The sequence below is a fragment of the Cupressus sempervirens genome, chromosome 10, assembly GCF_028749045.1.
Source record: "Cupressus sempervirens isolate cs-2001-9-10 chromosome 10, ASM2874904v1, whole genome shotgun sequence".
Taxonomy (NCBI): domain Eukaryota; kingdom Viridiplantae; phylum Streptophyta; class Pinopsida; order Cupressales; family Cupressaceae; genus Cupressus; species Cupressus sempervirens.
The window spans coordinates 217,304,861-217,324,230 of NC_143127.1; the positions used below are offsets into that span (position 1 = coordinate 217,304,861).

Consider the following 19,370-nt stretch of genomic DNA (forward strand, 5'->3'; position numbering starts at 1 on the left):
TAAATATTATAAAATAATATATTTATAGCATAGTTGTATGTTAAGAATAATATATTAATAGTATAGTTGTATGTTAATGTATCTTAGTGTATCATTAAACAAATTATAATTTATCTATATTCTTTTTACTATAATTATATATTAGTGTATTAATATTTTATTTCATTTTATTTAAATTAAAAAATTATTAAATATATTTTTACAAATTTTAAAATAATTTTATCGATTTTAAAAACTAAAAATATCACATATATACTTTTGAAAAATAAAAATTCACAATTCAAAATTAAAATACTTAAAATCATATTGGTTGAAAAGAAAAAGATTAGTCATTACTTAAATAAAAGTAATTACAATACTATGTTACCTACTGCCTAGGCCAAATACAATATGACAAATACAATAATAGTAAAAAATTAAAATTAAAATGTATGTTTTAACTTAATAATAGTAAAAATTTAATATGAAGATGTATGTTTTGACTTAATTTGAAGAGGGGCAATCTTTGAGCTACTAAATTAATATTAGTAAAAATTTAATATGAAAAGATATGTTTTGATTAAATTTGAAGAGACGTACTTTTAAGAAAGTAAATAAATGGGAAATGCACTCATCTGTGTATCTATCATAATTGATTTGCTCTGTAAAGGAGACAAACCCGTATCAGAAGCAATTCAATTACTAAGGAAGACGCGGGGAAGATCAAGATGGAGTACGCAGCATAGAATTACTCTTACGCTTCCTCTGCTCATTGTGATTCCAGTGCAACTGCATAGGTACAAATCTGCCTGCCAGAGAAGAGTGAGAGCAAGAGCAAATCATGGTACACAGTTATAAGCCCACAAGACATCAGTGAGCGACAAAAGGAGGTCATCGATTCTGTTTCTTCCTTCTGCTCTAATTTATCCCCCTCCCACTCCAAAATTCTCCTCCACCATTTCAAGTGGAATGTCTCGAATTTGTTGGATGAATGGTTCATGGACGAACACGCGCGGCTTAAACATCGCACACTAAGCGTTGACCGCTTAGTGTGGTACTGTGGGGTCCACTCCCCAGCTCCGTCCCCCATCTCCTCCGTAATCTTCCAAGTTCCTCTGTAACGCTGTTACTCCGTAACGGTGAAAGTAAACCGTAAAATCCAACATACTCCTGCCGTGACTGTTTCGTTTTTAATCCACCTACTTCTACCCATTGTCATTAAACCGTTTAATCGCTTCTCCGTCCCGCGCGCTCCACTCCATGTCTGGGTTTTTTATTTCTTTTACCATGATTTCAATTCGTTTCACAAGGGCACTGTTCAAGTTTTTTCCAGCCGATTCAAGGTATGTAATTTTAAATCCTATTCTCCATTTAAAATTCTTGTATTGCAAATGAATTGCAGTCTCATTTCTGTGTTTTCTATTAAAAACTGGAACGTTTCTCGATGCCGTAATTGATAGTTTGCATTCTATATTGAACGTTTAGCCACCTATGGCACAGATGATGTGGTGAGCCACGTAATTCACTGCGTTGTGTCTATTTCCATTTGCTTTTATTTTTCTCTTTGATGTCCTTTAATCTGCTCTTTAAACTCAATAAAATCGTTCCAACATTTCTAAATCAAGGGAAACAACTATTAAATAGCTACCAGACAACCATCAATGCCTGAAACTGGATCTTCTACTGCTGCTAGCAAAGAGGACTCAGACTGAATGCTACAGAATGGTATGAAGTAGTTGACGCGAGAGGGATACCAGATTTCCTCTATTATTGTAGCCAAAGAAATTATGGAAGTTGTCAACATAGCCTTAGCTTAGAACCAAGAAGAATAAAGAGCTAATGGGACAATCTAATAGAAAAACAGGGATATGAATAGTAGAAGGTTTTTGCAATAGCATTTTCTTCTGTGTATGAAAATTTGAACTATTTTCAAATTTCCCCTCAAACTGCTGCAAGGTTGTCCACCTCTTTGTTTTGCTCTCTAGGAACACCCTAAATGCCAAATGCCTCAAAGTCTATATTCTATCTTTATAAAACTTGAGTAGACTATTCTTCGCTATACTTTGAGTTCTATTTGCATTCACGGACATTTCAGTATCTTCAAATCACTATAGCAGATAAATATCCTCCTGTCTTGGCTCTAAATTCTCTAGACAAACATATAGCAAATATGGGGGAAGTTCTATAACTGAAGTGTCTTCCAAAACAGAGGAACTTATCCAAAAGGTAAGGCTGAGATTTTGACAACTCCTGTTCTCTTAACACCAGTACCATCCAATTTTACAACTCCTTTAAACACTAGTTCATACCTTATATTAGGCTAATTGGCCAAAACAATTTGGCATGACAGAACTACTAACCCTATAATAAATCATACGATTATGAACAAGGTGATTAGCAATGACTAAGGACATCCTCTTTTAATTGACATAGACTGATTGAAATTGCTATACTTTTGGCTGAAACATTATTTCACCGATTGAAGCTCCTTGGTGCCTGTTAAAGGAAATCCCTTTGTGCTAGCAAAGACAAAGCCTCCCACATAATGACAGTTGTACTCTGTTCTTAAAGTAATTCATTTTAGAATTAATAACACCATTTTCCTGCGTGATTCAAAACCTAAAGTATTTCCCAAATATTTGTCTTACATTCATGCAGAATTTACCATGGAAAGAGCAGGCAAAGCTAAGGCTATTAGCATTGATCTGAGGACAACTTACAGCTGTGTTGGAGTGTGGCAGCATGATAGAATTGAAATTATTCCGAATGACCAAGGAAACAGAACCACTCTGTCCATGGTTGCTTTCACCCCCAATGAAAGGCTTGTTGGGAATGCTGCCAAATTTCAGATTTCAACTAATCCTACCAACATCGTGTTTGATGTCAAGAGACTCATTGGAAGAAGATACAATGATCCCTCTGTGCGGTCTGACAAACAATTGTGGTCATTCACCATTGTTCCGGGGAAGAATGACAAGCCTCTAGTTCAAGTGAATTTTAAAGGTGAGAAGAGAGTATTTGCAGCTAAAGATTGGCTTAAACTTTGAGCTTGAAGGGTTTTTCAATCTTAACTCTTTTCTCAAAATAGACATAGGCGGTGCTCTATGAATGCTTGAAAATTGCTTTATGCACTAGGCTTGATGGGTTTTTCATTATTAATCAGGTTCTCAAAAGAGGTATTGGGGAGCACTATGAATCCTTGAAGATTGGCTTAATCACTGAAATTGATAGGCTATAATTGGAAAAGAGCCGAGACCATTTCAAACATAATCCATGATAGATATTGCTTCAACTCTCAAGAAGACAATCATACAATGTTGATAAGTTCCTGTAGCAACAATTAGATCATGTAAGCTCAAACTTTAATGCTTTTCAATGTAGGGACTTCTATAGCTGAACAATGTGATGATCACTATGATGTTCAAGGCAATAGGTGCATAATCCACCAGACATACAATCAAGGCAATACATGTTGCCCTCGCTATGGTTGGAATCTCCATGAATTCTGCAAGGAATGAAGAAACTTTTCTGCAACAATGGCTTCAACCAAGGAGGCCCAATTTCATTCTCTTCCAAACTCAGCATCCTTCTAACCTGCAAGTACCCAATTCAAATATAACCCAAATTTGATTACCCATATGAACTATGATCAAATTCTTATCATCAACATTCAAAATCAGTATTCCGCCATGAATGCATATCACACAAAGTAAAAGCCACCCACCATTGTTAAGGCAAACATGAAACTCAATCAACTGCCATGAGAGTTGTGATAGTTTAAATTTGTAGAGGAGGTGCAAAAGACAAACCGACATACATACCATGAGTTATTGGATTCTAATATTTTTTTGTTGTATATTAGATGGATCTTGATTGGTCTCACATCATGGACGAAGCAGTTCAATGCCCATGTAGTGGAAAATATTCTTATGTGGATCTTTCATGGAAAAAATATGTACTTAAAGATTCAAAACTATTTTCAGCTTGGGTTAAAGCTGATAGATTGAAAGATTTTATCGAGCGAGAATGTTCAAGGGACTCATATCCAACATGCTTTTACAAAAGTCATTCAAGGAAGCCCTCTCAAAGTTTCGATACAAAAGATACGATTAATAGTTATCTGGAATAAAACATGTAAGAGTAATATTCTAGCTAAGATTATTTATACTTTCAATTGTAAAGTAAAGAGTGCCTATAATCATTTGTTAATTATGCATATTATTAATATGAAGATTCTTCATGATTTCCATAGGTATTGGTGTACATTTGGACCAGAGGACTATAAAGAAAAAGATGCAACACCATTTGATCCTTCCTCTGTTCCCAAATTAGGGAAAGGTAGTAGACCTGGTTGCAAACATACATGATGTGGTTGTACCTGTCATTTTAGCACCCAAATCATGGTTCATAGGCCAAACCATGTATTGATATGGTACCATCAAGTTCAACATGTGAACAAGAGTGGCATACCTTATCATGGTCAAATGAACAATGCATTTTTTGGATCAAGGTCCTTCTTTGCACCATTTATTAGTAAGCAATTACATCAATGGGTCGAATCATTGCTATTACTTGGCATGCCTGCAGATGCAGTGCATAAAAAACATAAGCAAATGGTGCATGAAAAGATGACAATATTTGAGGGTCAATCTTCTAGGGATGATTTTCTTACGATGGATGATATTGCAAATATTGATCACAAAATTAAGTAATTAAAATACATGTATGATAGTAGTGATGCTCTTTCAGTGCAACAATGGGTTTTGGCAAACCCTGACAAATGGTTTGCATATCAAGAGTATAGTGCCACTATTGATGGAGATGGAGAGGTCCCATTTGTGCTAGGGATTCAATTGCCAGAGCAACTTGATTGGATGCTTCAATATGGCCATAACAATATATTGGCCATGGATTCTACATTTGGTACCAATGCAATGAAGGTATATAGTGTATTGCGTTGTAGATTTAACTTTGAAATATTTACAGTTAAAGTATAGTATTGATACATTATGCTGATGTCTTATGATAGTTTCAATTGTATACAATGCTTGCATTCGACTCAAAGCATATGGGGGTACCTGTGGCATGGATTATTATGTTCGGATCTTGTGCACATGATATCACATATTGGATGCACATTCTTCTTCAACGAGCTCACTTGAAGAATATTAATTGGAAACTAAATGCATTCATGGTGGATGATGCAGCTGCTGAGATCAAAGCTATTAGGTATATTTTTTTAATCATTTATCCCTTTTTTATTTTTTAAAATATTTCAATGCCTCCTATAATATAAAATTTGACACTGAGTGAAAGTATTTATGATGCAGAGAAGTTTTTCAGTGTGATGTATATCTGTGCACTTGGCATGTTAGACGTGCGTGGCTAAAGAAATTGATTGCAAAGGTCAAAGATAATGCAATTAGACAAGAGATGTTTGATAGACTTGGATTTATCATGCATCATTCAAAAAGTGAGGATTCAACAAAGAATGAGATTCACAATTTTATTGACGACTTTAAATATGCACAACCCTCATTCATTGAATATTTTAAGGGACAGTGGTCTAATAGATTGAGTATGTGGGCTAGATGTTTCCATACACTTAAACATGCAGGACAAGAGAAAAATGGTGCCATAGAGTTTTACCATTCACACTTAAAGAGACGATTCTTGAAAACAATTGAGCATGCTATAAATCGTCGTGTTGATTGGTTGGTATATCAACTTTCAACACATGTTTATGTCTATTATTGGTGGGTGCAAGTTAGTAAAAAACATGGTTTCTATAGGAACTTTGATATTGAAAAAATTGAAAATACATCTTGGGTTCGGGCTATGAAAATTCCAGATGAGCATGTTATATTCAATGACACTAATGATCACATAGCATGGGCGACAAGTGAAAGCAATCCCAATTTTTGATATGAAGTGTATAGCTCCTCACCTAGTCTATCTATGTGCTCTTGCAAATTTTCGATACAAGGATACATGTGTAAGCATGTGATGAAGGTTAACTTGATGAAAGAGAGACAAAGGCAACATCTATCTAACAACTTGGATGTAGACGTTGATAATATTTCCAATACAATTGGTTCTATAGAAGAAGGATGCTCCAACAAATTCTCTAATTAGTTGGTACTTAAAAAACATTGAGTATTTTATTATATTGATATAAAATTATTTGCAAACTACATGTTTTAAAATTTTTAAATGTGTTGCAATATGAATGTAGGTAACCGATGCATTTGAAGAGATTGTAAATAATGAAAATTGCCAACCCTTGGAGGATTCTTCTATGCCCATACAGGTGAATTTATAACCATATCTTTGCTGTTCCAATTTTGATTATTTGGTTATATAATTTCTAAAATATGTTTGCATTATTTTTGTAGACTGCTGGAAATAGAGGTGAAACTGCACTAAAAGAAATGAGGCTACAAATAACACAAGAGTTGGACAAGTTACAAGAAATTTCAACTCACGCGTCTGATTTGGCAACACTTACTTTCATTAATAAGAATTCAAAGGACTTGTCAAATAAGCTTGAGAGTAGACATGTCTCATCCCAACTTGAATTAGACCATCCAAGTGCAAATCCATTTCACGTTGTACAAGATGGGTTTGGTCACACTATTCATTGACAAAGAGACTTGATTGAGTGCATGAATGTAAGGAGAAGATCAAATATTTCAAGGAGAACGCCTATGTTTCCACCATTGCCACAAAATCGCAAGCGCCGAAATTGGTTTGATGATCTTGATAGGGAAAATGAATGAGATGAGGAACAAATTTAGATCAATGAACATGATTTTGATATGGTTACACAAATGTTTGAAATCGTCCAAGATACTATTATAAGAACACAAGATTTTATTTCCATCCATTTTTATTTCAATATCACCTATTTTTGTCCTATTTTCATTCCATTTCAATCAACTTTGTATACATGCAAGTAAAATAACAAAAAATAATATGTATCTTCTTGCAGAAAATGTTGATTTATGAACCATCCAAGAGAATCTCAGCCAAAAAGGCAATGCAACATCCTTATTTTGATGATTTGGACAAATCTCAATTCTGATTTTAAGCCAGATTTCTGAAAATGCCCAATTTTCATAAAAAAAACTATTTAGGTCTGTACATGATATGTGGGGTACATGATACTATTTTCATAGTTCGGCTGTGAGCTACATGGGATACCTATCTGAATTTCAATTTTCTCATACTTGGGAAGCGTTTTTAATAATATTTAATCTTTCCTATTGAATATCTAGTGCGTGCATCTGTCTCTAATAATATTTCAATCCTTTCTATTAAATATTTTATTCAGCTGTCATATAAGGCTAAATTGTAACCAACTTATAACAGTCATTTAACTGACTGTTATGGTTGGGTAGAGAATATCTAGCCTTGAAAGGCTTTATAGAGGGAATGTAGGCGTGGTTAGATAGTATGGAGAGATGGTGGATACCGAGAAAAGTATTGTAGTGAAGTTTTAATCAATAAAACTAAGTCTATTCTCTGCAATTTACTCTTTATTCACGGTACAAGTATGAGACAGTGAGTTGTAGTAATTGTTTGCAATGTGATCTTAATGTAGGAATGATATAGAATGTGGCATTAGTGGTATCCCACACTCCCTTTCATTCTTCTTATCATTTCATTGAGTTTTTGTTGAAGAATATTAGATTGGTGTATCAAAACCAGTGATTGATTAGACACAGTCAACCTTTTATTGTTTTGAAGTTCTTAGAATGTTGAATCTCTCCCACCCTCTATAATTCCTATGATTGGTGGGAAAGGATGAAGATGTAATATATTCTTGGTTCATACTTGTCTTATGCAGGGGATTTGAGAAGAAGTGGTTGAAGAACTACAAACGGTTGTAGTGAAGTTTGCTGACAGAGAACATGCTCTGATTTGGAACTAGTCACCATGGAGTGACTTCCCTTAATGTTGGGGATATTGGGTGATTGATTTTTTTTGTATGGATCCATAATGATGCATTTGATCAGTTGGAGTGGTCTGGAGAAGGATTGAGTGTGGAAAAGGGGTCTATGATAGTCACAGAGAGAGAGAGAGATTTTGTCACAGAAAATTGGGTTCTGTTGCGACGGTCATATCTCCCAACCCCACCGTTGGATTTTGCTCAGATTTTTATATGTTGTTTGGGACCAAATTATGCCAAATATCAATGGTTAGATTGAGAAAATATTGTCTGGTTCAAAATTTATACATATCTATTTGCGGATCTATCCAGGAGATAGCAAGAAGGTATGAGAATTTTTTCCAAGGTTGTGTTTAATGGATGAAAGGAGTATGGTATGCTTGGATAGTGTCTAGAGAGGTTGAATAGGGTATTATGGAGAAGGTAAGGTTGTCTCAAAACATTAAGAGTGATAGGGGAACCAATGTCTAGTTGTGATCTAAGGTCGGGTTCAAGGAAGTTGATCCATGTGAAAAGGCTACTAGCTTTAAAGGCTGAATGTGAGTCTTGGGTAGAAGATTGGTTGTGCTGATCAAATGGGTTGTTGGGACATGGTAAGTAGGGCATGAGAAGACATTTTATTAATTTAAAATGAAGTTTGAAGTCTTGTGTAAAGATATGATGTTTGGAAGGCACTAGGTGTACTTGGGTAGCCTAGAAAGGAGGCCTTGAGGGGAATTTTGTAAAGAAGAAGTTGTTACATTTTGAAGTAGATTGTTGTCTGATATGATCAAGGAGGTTACCATCCACCACCTCTGCATCAATGAGAGATATTAAAATAACATGGAATTTAAAAACATGCATGAAAAACACTTAACACCAAATATGATCAATTCTGTGTTACTCGGCACTACTAAAATTTAGATTGGCTTTGCACCTAAACATGCTCAACATCTATTGTTTACATGGAAAGAGACATTATAAAGGGAAAGAGACATTATAACATCTAAACATCTTATAAACATAAGCAACATGAAGAAGAAAGAAATAAACACTCATGAAATGCAAAGAGAGGCAACATATAGAGATAACTATAGAGATAAAACATCATGAAATAAGAGAATACAAGATTAAATCAAGAGACAATAAAATATGCTTCCCACATAATATTTCAAAAAATGCTCATGTATAGGAAGAAAGGATCTATGAGAAAGAAAAGAATAAGTGAGACTAAGTGAAATTATGTAGAAATTGGAACATCTCAAGGGTATAAGAAAAATGAAAACAATTGATAATATTGTGAGAATCATCATAGTGGAAAGGACATGAATATACAAAAAGATAATCTTCAAGAGGCTAGAATTATGAATAGGATTTTTAAAACCCTACTCATTAATACCAAGTCCTAAGTTTTTATACTTTTATTTCATTATTTTTCCACATCATCTTCACATCTATTATTTAAAGAGCTCACACATGCAATACATAATCATTATGCAAGGACAAGAATTAAGCTCTTAGACATCTTAACATCTTAGGCCGAAGTTCTACTTTTCTCTATGTTCTCAAAATTTGCACATTTCTCACCATAATATTGCATGCAAATTCAACTTGGAGACAATTTTTTTCTCTATTTGGATAATCTTTGTTCATGTCATTGATCTCAAAGTACTTATCAAACTCTTGGATCTAATTTAGGAATATATCAAGATTGAGCTCATCTTTAACATAGATTTTTGTTTGTTTGTTTAGTTAACTATGTTATGTTTTTCTTGAAAAATAGCACCACTTTTTATGGTCCCCTTTTTTGAGAGCCTAAAAATAAACCATTTCAGAAAAAAAACTTAGTAGTTTAGAAACTAGATTCAAAGGACTAAGTTACTTTTATTTTTGTCATATCATCAAATTTTGAGTGTAACATCTTCAAATACTTATAGAAATTTAGAAATTTCTGATTCTAGAATAAAAGAGGCCACTTGTACCCAACTTTAGGAACCACGATTTTGTATACTTACCCAAACAACCTAATAACATGCACTCTCAAGTTTTGCTGAAATTACTATATAAATTCATTTCTCCTCCTATTGTTAGAAAAAGGCTGAGAACTTCAATCTCAAGTCTCAAATTATAGACATAATAATGAATCTCCCAATCGTAGACAAATATTAAGACCCCCATCTATCATCTTGTAAATGATAGATGAAATAATGAACATAGTTTTTATGCAGCTAATCGATTTGGAGTGTTACCACAAGATGGAGATCCTACCCTTAATTTTTTTTTCATAAATTGTAATATTTTATCATGGAATGTTGGAAGATTATTTTATACCCATTCAAAGTTCAAATTGAAGGATACTTTATTTAAAACTAATTGTATTATTTCTATAATAAACTAAATGATGATTCAGAGGGTGCATAGGATATATTGCAAGTTATTAGCTAGGGACTATTTTTATTAGTTTTATTCTTCCTATGTAAATGTCAAAAATAAAAACTCAATAGTGAAACTAAAATGTTAGTTCATAGTTTTAGCAGGCTAGCATAACTTAGTATATTGTTACTCTATTTGTTATTTTTTCTTATATTTGGTTGTTCATGTGAAATATGTAAGTTATTCTAACTCATCCAAATAAATCATATTACTTGCTTATATAAATATATCTTTACCTCACATAGAGGCATATTGGAATGCAAGCTTTGTAATGTTATTTTGTAGAGAATATTGTAATTTAATTTTGTATAAGTGATGCAAGAGCATCTTGGGTGTAAGAGTAATCTTGCATCACCCAAAAATATTTCATTTTTAGTCTTTTCTATTTTAATAAGGACCAGTAGACAGGGTGATTACTATTTGTGGGAACTTGCTATTTTTAGTAAGTTTTTCATATCAGCTCGGAATGTTCTCATTTTGTACATGAAGGTTCAGCTTAAGTACGAGAGATGCTATTGTAGATTTTCAGTGGAAAATTTTGCAAAAAAACCTTCAGGCTCTCTATTGGAGGCCTTCGAGTGCCAAGATTAGGTTTAAAAACAAGATGGAAGGGTGCTTGTGCCATTTTGAGCGTATAGATCAGAAGCTGGCTTTTTTGAAAATTGATTGTAATAGCCAATCGGAGCAATGGTTCGAGAGTTATGGCTTTCCGAAGTTGGGCTGCTGAAATTTCTAAAATAATTTATCAAAAAATGTATTTAGCCAACTCTATATGTATTTTTAGGGTTTTTCGACCCTAGGTATTAAGTGTGAACATCTAGAACCTTCTCGAGGGGCATAAAATTGCCTATTTAAGAAAGGCTTGAACATTGTCTATGACAACTCTAGGTGATAGTTCACAGCTTGTCTTGCAGATTTACCATAATGAAGGCACCCATGTGAGCTAGCATATTGTAGTTATGGATTTTGTAATTATGCATTTGCAACACAAATAAGAAGTCCATATTTTGTTTTGGCATTTTCTATTGTTTCTTTGTTTTTGTTATGAGTTTATGGTATTAAGGGGAGCACCCTTTATCAATAAATCTTTGTTCTTTTGTCTCCAAATCTCTTCTTAAGCTACTGATTAGATTTCTTACTTCTATATTATTGGGAGGCTTAAATTATTTGATTGGCTTTAAATCATAATAATATGTTTGAATTTTTAGCTAAGAGAGTTGTTGAACTTGTCGATGTGATGATATAGTAATTTAGTAGCTTTATGCTCTTGGAAGAGGCTTCAATAAGTTACTAAATAAAAATGCATGATGGATCTCAACATCTTATTATGCTCCATAATTGGGTCCTTGATATGGAGACTTGGTTTTCCTAAAATGGAATTGTAGTTGAAGATAATGTTCCTTTTGCAAAATTAAAGCTCTCTCTTGTTTCTAAGGTAATGGTCACTAAATGACAATATGCTCAGGACTAAATGTTATCTTATGCTTATATTTGCATGTTAGATTACTTTCTACATATGATGTTGTATATGTTAGGAGTGACATTCCTACTATGTTAATACCGATGATCTCTTCGGTGATTTGGAATGTTACGCACAGAGGGATGGTTAGGACCCACGATGGTCTAATGATGCTATTAACGGTTGGGAGGAACCGTGCACTTAATTTATTATGTTTGATCTTTATGATGGATGTATATGTCTTCTATGATGATGTATCATGTGATTATCTTTACTTTGATGTATCATGGATTAGAATAGGATGATGTACCTTATTCTATGTATGTATATTCTTTGAGCTTGTCATACCCTGTGGCATGTACAGTGGATGATGGAGTATTTGAAATGTAATGAATAAACATTGGACTTATCATTATTATTTCATGTGGATGTTGTACTAGATGGATTCATGTATGTAATTCAACGTTAAGGGATCTTAAAGAATGTAATCTGTTATGTATGATATGTTTAATTTCAGATGGACATTACTATTGCTTCCGTTATTGTGCATGAGGGTATGTGCAGGATCATGGTGTGCCAAAAAGTGGCGATGTGAAAAAAAAGAGTTTGAAGACGCCTAAAAGCGCTTCAAAATCCGCTCTGACTTTTTTTTACCTATCCAGGAACCAAACCTGGAAGGTTAAGCTGAGCCTTATCAGATATCTGATATCATATCGGATATCCAATTTTAAATCCAATATCCGACTAATAATTAAAATCATATAATAGTATGATATATTATTTAATATTATTATTATTGATATAAAATAATAATAATATTATTAAATAATATATCATACTATTATATTATAATAATAATATTATTATTTAATATTATTATTATAATAATTATTATACTATAATATAATAATATTATTATAATTATTATTATACTATAATATAATAATATTATTATTATAATAATTATTATACTATAATATAATAATATTATTATAATTATTATTATACTATAATATAATAATATTATTATTATAATTATTATTATACTATAATATAATAATAATAATAATATTATTATACTATAATATAATAATAATATTATTATTATTATATTATAATCGTATAATATTATACTATAATAATAATATTATAATAACATATTATATTATAATAATATAATATAATATTTCATATATTATAATATATAGTTATGTAATATAATATATATATAATATAATATAATAATAAAAAGTAATATCTTATAATATAATATATAATGAAAAAGTATAATATATTATAAATTATAATAATATAGTATAATAATAATATTTTATATTATAATATATAGTAAATTAATATAATAAATATAAAATATAATATAAAAATATATAAAATGTAATATATATGTTATATTATATATATTATAATATCGGATATCTGATACCTGTGCATGGATTAAACACAAAATCACAGACCAGCGGCCCTTATTTTCACGCGAATTTGGGCCAGTCAGATCAGATATTAGATAATAAATCGGATATCAGATAGCAAATCGGATATCAAATATCAGGTATGTTTCCACACCCCCCCCCCCCCCCCTGACTCATTTTTAACCTAAATTTAATAGATTTTAACAAGATTTTGTTTGTTTTAGTTGAATCTAGGGTTTTTTTGACAAAAATGGTTAAAATTTAGATTTTTTTTTAATATATATTACGTTTTGCAATTCAATAGGAATGGCTGATCAAAATGATGACACTGAGGCAGGGAATAATATTCCTCGCAACCCACCACAAAACGATCCAGTATCCCCACAAAACCGTCCACCAAATGATCCTCTACCTCCTCAAAACCCTCCTCGAATCGAGGATTTGATAAATGAAAATCTCACTGAGTTGAGAGGTTTGCATAGAACATACAATAATGTACCTGCACTGGCTCCTATGTTATCCACGTTAAACACCATAGTGGATAACATTGAAACTCTTACAAACCAACAAAATGCCGCTCTTCGTTGGCGTGATGAAATGCACCAGATGTTTGATGATGGTTTGGATTATAATGAGGTCGCGGCCCTCAACATAACCAAAGACGATTTGGCAAGCCTTTTTGCTAACCCAAAAACGGGTATACCAGTTGACCCAAAAAAACCAAACTATCGATTAAATGGTGCACAAATGACGCCATACGTGCAAATTTTTGGGACCGTTGGTGGATGGTCTTTGATATCCCTCCACATGGCAATTTAGACATACCATTTTATTTCCTTAAAAAATTATATGCAGAATTTGTGTTGAAACTTAAAGTGAACTATTGGAGCATGAAGCCCAACATGGGCTTAGGACTAGGAGCTCCTCAGGATAGACCCTCTTTCCAGCGGAAGAAACTTGGCACTTTTGTCCCCCCCCCCTGATATCTCCCCCCCTCCTCGAGTGCAGCATCTAGATATTATGGCAGAGGCTAGCTCTCAGACCATCAGATCCATTCATAGGCTGATTAGCCTAATTATATCTCAGGCTAGGTCAGTCTTGCCTCCTCGTGTTGATGATGTTGGTGCCAGTTCATCATCGGCTAGCTCATCACACATTTGTGTGCCTCACACTTGCATTACATGCAAGAATATTTCCCTGGGTCCCATAGGTGATCTTCCTGAGTATCATTTTGTATTAGACGAGGATACACCAGACGCACGTGCAGAGGCTACAGACCCTGATGCGAGAGAGGAGGGGAATGTAGAGGCATGGACTCCTTCGGTGTCGGTACGTGTATACATTTTTTTGTTATGACATATGTGATTTAAAGTTAATTTTTATAATAGAGTAATTTTAATTTTTAAGCCATACTGACTTTTACATGTATGTGATCTTCATTCATGTTTAGTTGATGACCGAGGAGGAGCTCAGACAGATAGATGATGCTACACTCTCGGCCATTTCATTTGGCCTTAAGACATCTATGGTACATTATGTTGTGTTTGCATTTCTTTTTTCTATTTGATATTGTAGCATATATGGTTGCTAATCTTTCTTTTATCTTGCAGATACCACCTGCCCCGGGGGGACAAAGTGCGGGGGGTGAGCCAGCATGCATTGACAAAGGAAAGGTAATTAGATGTTTTCTAATTGATTAAATATTGATGCATTCTTGTAAAATGTTTGTGGTAATCTCATTTTATTACATTATTTATTGTATATAGGGTGTGGCTACTGGCGATGAGCCTGTACAGATTCGGCGTCCTAGATCATCAGGGATTTTCATTCGCATAGAGAGCCCCATTGTATGTATAAGTATCATTTATTTTTTATTTTTTTAATTGATGCAGAGGAAAGTATGATTGTTGTTCTATACAATTTCTATGATTTTTTCCGTACCAATAATGATTCATGTCTTGCATATGTTCATTACAACTTAAATAGGCTTATATGCACCTGTCCAACCAACCAAGTTGGTTACAAAGGTTTATTTAATCAAACAAATACCAAATTACTACTTTCCCTCCAAAACTAATATGACCGTTTGAATTTGAAATTCAAATTTCAAACTATAGTTTTTATGCATTCCCTAACTTTCTAAACTATTCCATTGACTCAAAATTGGTCATATGGATTTATTAAATGCAACTAAGTAAATTTCCAGAAAATTGAAGTTTTTATTATTTTTTCTCCAAACCACCGTACACTCTGATCTCCCCCTTTCAACTGAGATCACATATGACATATATAAAGGTCTACATGACCGTTGGAACAACCATATAGGCGTTCCCAACCATAAAACAAACAAACAACCACTTTTTGCTAATACTGTTTAGACTCTAAATACCCTATTCTAAGGCCTTTTGGTCCCATGGAGTCACTTGGTTTATAACCACACCAAAATGCTTGTGGGCCTTACATGTGCCTTTATTACAAAACATAGACCAACTTGTAAAATATGGACCAAACCTTTATTCCAACTTCCTAATCTACTTGAATCCTCGCTTTCATGGAGTGGCAAGGTGTCCGGCAACAGAGATACTTGTTCCCCCTTGCCACATAGGTTAGGTGCCCTGCACCACCTTTCCTCTCTCTCATTCTGAACACTAGTCCACCAAGTGAATGATGTTCCTCTCAGTCTTGTTGTTGCTACTTTTACCTTCTTATCTGCCTCTATGTCTTCAAGATCAAAGTAGTTCTCAAGGGCCTCTATCCACCCTAGCACTTCTTCACTATCCATTTTACCCTGGTATATTGGAAAATCAATATGGTTCTTCCCACCATTACCTTGTACTGCCTTAATGATTCTCATAAATCTCCTTTCTTCAGGATCATCTGTTGTCTCATGCTCTTGCCTTGCATTACCAACCTCTTCTTCTTCATGGTTCTCTCCATGATTTCTTCCTCTAACCTCTTCTCCTCTAGGTTCTTGCCTTTCCTTTTCTACGGATTCTATCCTTGCAATAAGCTTCAGCCTCTCTCTTCTCATCTGTCTTTCTTCCCTCACTCTAGATGCTTCAAGTTCTCTCCTCTCTCTTTTCTCTTTTGCCAACTCTTCTCTCAATTCTTCAAGTTCTCTAGCCATTTGATTTTTAGGAGGCATTTTCACAACAAGTTTTCTTCCTTCCCAAGGGCCAAATCACTGATTCTCTTTCTTTCCTCACCAAGAAATCTCTGGACACCACTTATGTACCTTTCAACTCTGGGACACACAAGGAGGAATTAGACACACCAAGGCTTCAACAAAGGGACCAACAGACTAAGGATTTTCAAGATTATAGGTCTTGGTCACACTCCTAAACACCCAAACTTCAAAACCCTCCTTAAAATGGCTTAAAAACCAGGGCGTGCTTGTTCAAACCCCAAAACTCAATTCTAGAACGTTTTGACTTGTCTAATGACAAGATATGATCATGACAACCTACATGAACCTATCAAATGACACATCTACCATATGAAATCCTAAAATCCTATCTCATGCCCAATTACAACTTTCTTCCACATATGAGTCCAACATTATAACTTTGTATGCTTCCATGAGCCATAATTGGTGCAAGGATTGCCCAATTGACTTCAAGAGATGTTCCATGACCTCTGTAATGCCTTGGATCTTCAATGTTCCCCTGATGAGCACGGGATGCTCTTGCATCACTTATCTTGATAAATAAATTCAAAACTAATTTTTGTGATATTAACAACTACTATTTTGTATCTCATAGGAGACTCCTAGTGCACATGAGGTTCGACGGGACAGTTATGTAGATTTGATGACGCGGCCACTCACTCCTGAGGAGGAGCCTACAATAGTAAGTTGTAGTTTGAATTCATGATTAAATATGTTATAAATTTAGCATGCTATGAATTATAATGTTATAGTTTAAATTGTAGATTCATCTGACAAAGGTATTTGAACATATACAACCCACAATCACGGAGGTACCAGCATTGCCGAGGGCATACGAGAGGACTCCTAACCGGCGCAGGAGGTCGACGAGAGAGGTATTTATTATGAAATTTTGATAGTATTAATCTCCAATATGGAAAAGATCATTATGAATTTGAGTAATTCAATGTTAGATACGTAGAATCATATAAATTTAGTAGTCTAACTTTGGGTTTTCCTTTTTTGTTTATGTAGGAGGCATCTGATCCACCTAGTGCAGCGAAGAGGCTGCATTTTGATCATCCACCAGCACCCTAGGATAGTATAGTTTTTGAAAGATATGGACAATGAGTAGCATGAACATTGTCCAACATGATCGTTGAGAACATGAACAAGCTGGTGAATCCTCCTTCACAAATGAGGGCACAATGTCAAGTTTTCTCATCCAACATCAATCTGCAAGATGATCATTCCAAGCCATTTCCATTGCTCCCTTTGGACACAAATCTGCATATGCAACACAACAAAATAACAAGGACCATGGGTGCTTTCCACCCAACCATAGGCCTCAAAGAGACCACCCCCGCGCTAGGGAACAAGGCTCAAACTGGGATACACATACAATCTTTCAATGCATAAACATTACATTTCAAACTTGAACAATTTCCCCCCAAGACTATTTCACAATGGCTTCACAGATGGAACCATAAACATATGGTGAAGGTGTTTTCTAAAATGGAGACTTGCCATACCAAACCATATTTGCAATAAACAATTTTCATGCCCTCTCGGGGCTATCATAATTCACCAAATTTCATGCCCTCTCGGGGCTATCATAAATGAACCATTTAATGCCCTCTCGGGACCTCCACATTTCCTCCTCCAAACCCACTACCATCAACTATAACTCCTCAAACTTCCTTTCTACACCATACTTTCCTTATCACCCCCAACAAGATATGAAATGTTATGGCATACAATGGAGCCCATACTCCAAGGTTCTCAATACATTTTTCGAACCCAACTTAAGCCCTTCACCCTGGACTTCTCTTCCCTTCCCACAAGGGTGAGTGTAAGTCCCAATCTCTCTACGTGCATCCTACACAACCAATAAAACATGCGAGCATTCTTGAATTGACCTGTACAGTTATCTGACCGAATGATATGTCTATCCATAGCAATTGCATGCTCGTGTAAGAAATAAAAAAAATTCTCGAAACAATGTTGCACAAACTCGTGAGAGTGAGATCTATCATCACTCATATAAAAATGATACTCTCTAATAATCTTTTGATTATCTTCCGCACTATCAGGGGCATGTTTATATGTTATGTGAACAAAAATTGCAATCTGAATAGAGTTGTAATACTGAAATTGTGTCTCATTTTGAGGTTGCAATGTGTAGTTCTCAGAAAAATCAACAACTGATATAATAGTGCCAATGGGAAAAGTCTCCTTACACGTTCTAAATTGTTGATCCAACCACTGAGACCTGTGACTATGTCTTGCATACTTGTAAAAAAGATTTGCCTTGAAATCTGAAATAAAATTAACCACATTGATATCTTTTCCAACCAATTCACATCTAGAGCTCTCACTCCCACTCTTCAATGTGTATTTCACCATTTCATAGACCCTTTTTTTCACTATTGTCTTTCCAAGATCTTGTTCACACCCCTCATGGAAACATGTGTCAAATTTGGATAAGCCACCACATTCTGAACACTTCTCATTTAAGCAAGCATTTTTATAAAAGGAACAACCATCAACTCTACGACATAAGAGTTGATCTAACAAGTCTCTTGATGATTTTGGAAGCCCACTAGCCCCACAATCCTCCAACATTTCTTTACTATGCAAAGTAGAACGGATGGAGCATAATAGTTCATGGTGCATAGAAAACTCAACATGATATTTGCAACAACATGTATTTCAAATTTTGAGTGGCACACAATAAAATGGCTTCAAAGATTCAAAAGCCCTTTGTGATATATGAACACTTGGATGACTCTCTCTAAATTGTTTGAACAACATAGTTTGACTTACCTCCAAATAGTGTTTAGGATGTGGCGTGCGGTCTCTGATGCCAATTCTCAACTTTAAGACATCTTTAGCATTGGGTGATACTCGTGAGTTAGAGTGCCAAAATTGTATAATTTCTTCCTTCACATCGTCGGATAGCTTCTTATCAAAACGTGGAAGTCTCCCACCAAA

At 34.3% G+C, this 19,370-nt stretch overlaps 1 pseudogene; it reads left to right on the plus strand.

Annotated features, from left to right (window-relative positions):
- The first annotated feature begins 597 nt into the window (after positions 1-597).
- The window catches only part of LOC149533409 (putative E3 ubiquitin-protein ligase ARI8), a 96,241-nt pseudogene continuing 77,468 nt past the window's right edge, over positions 598-19,370 (plus strand).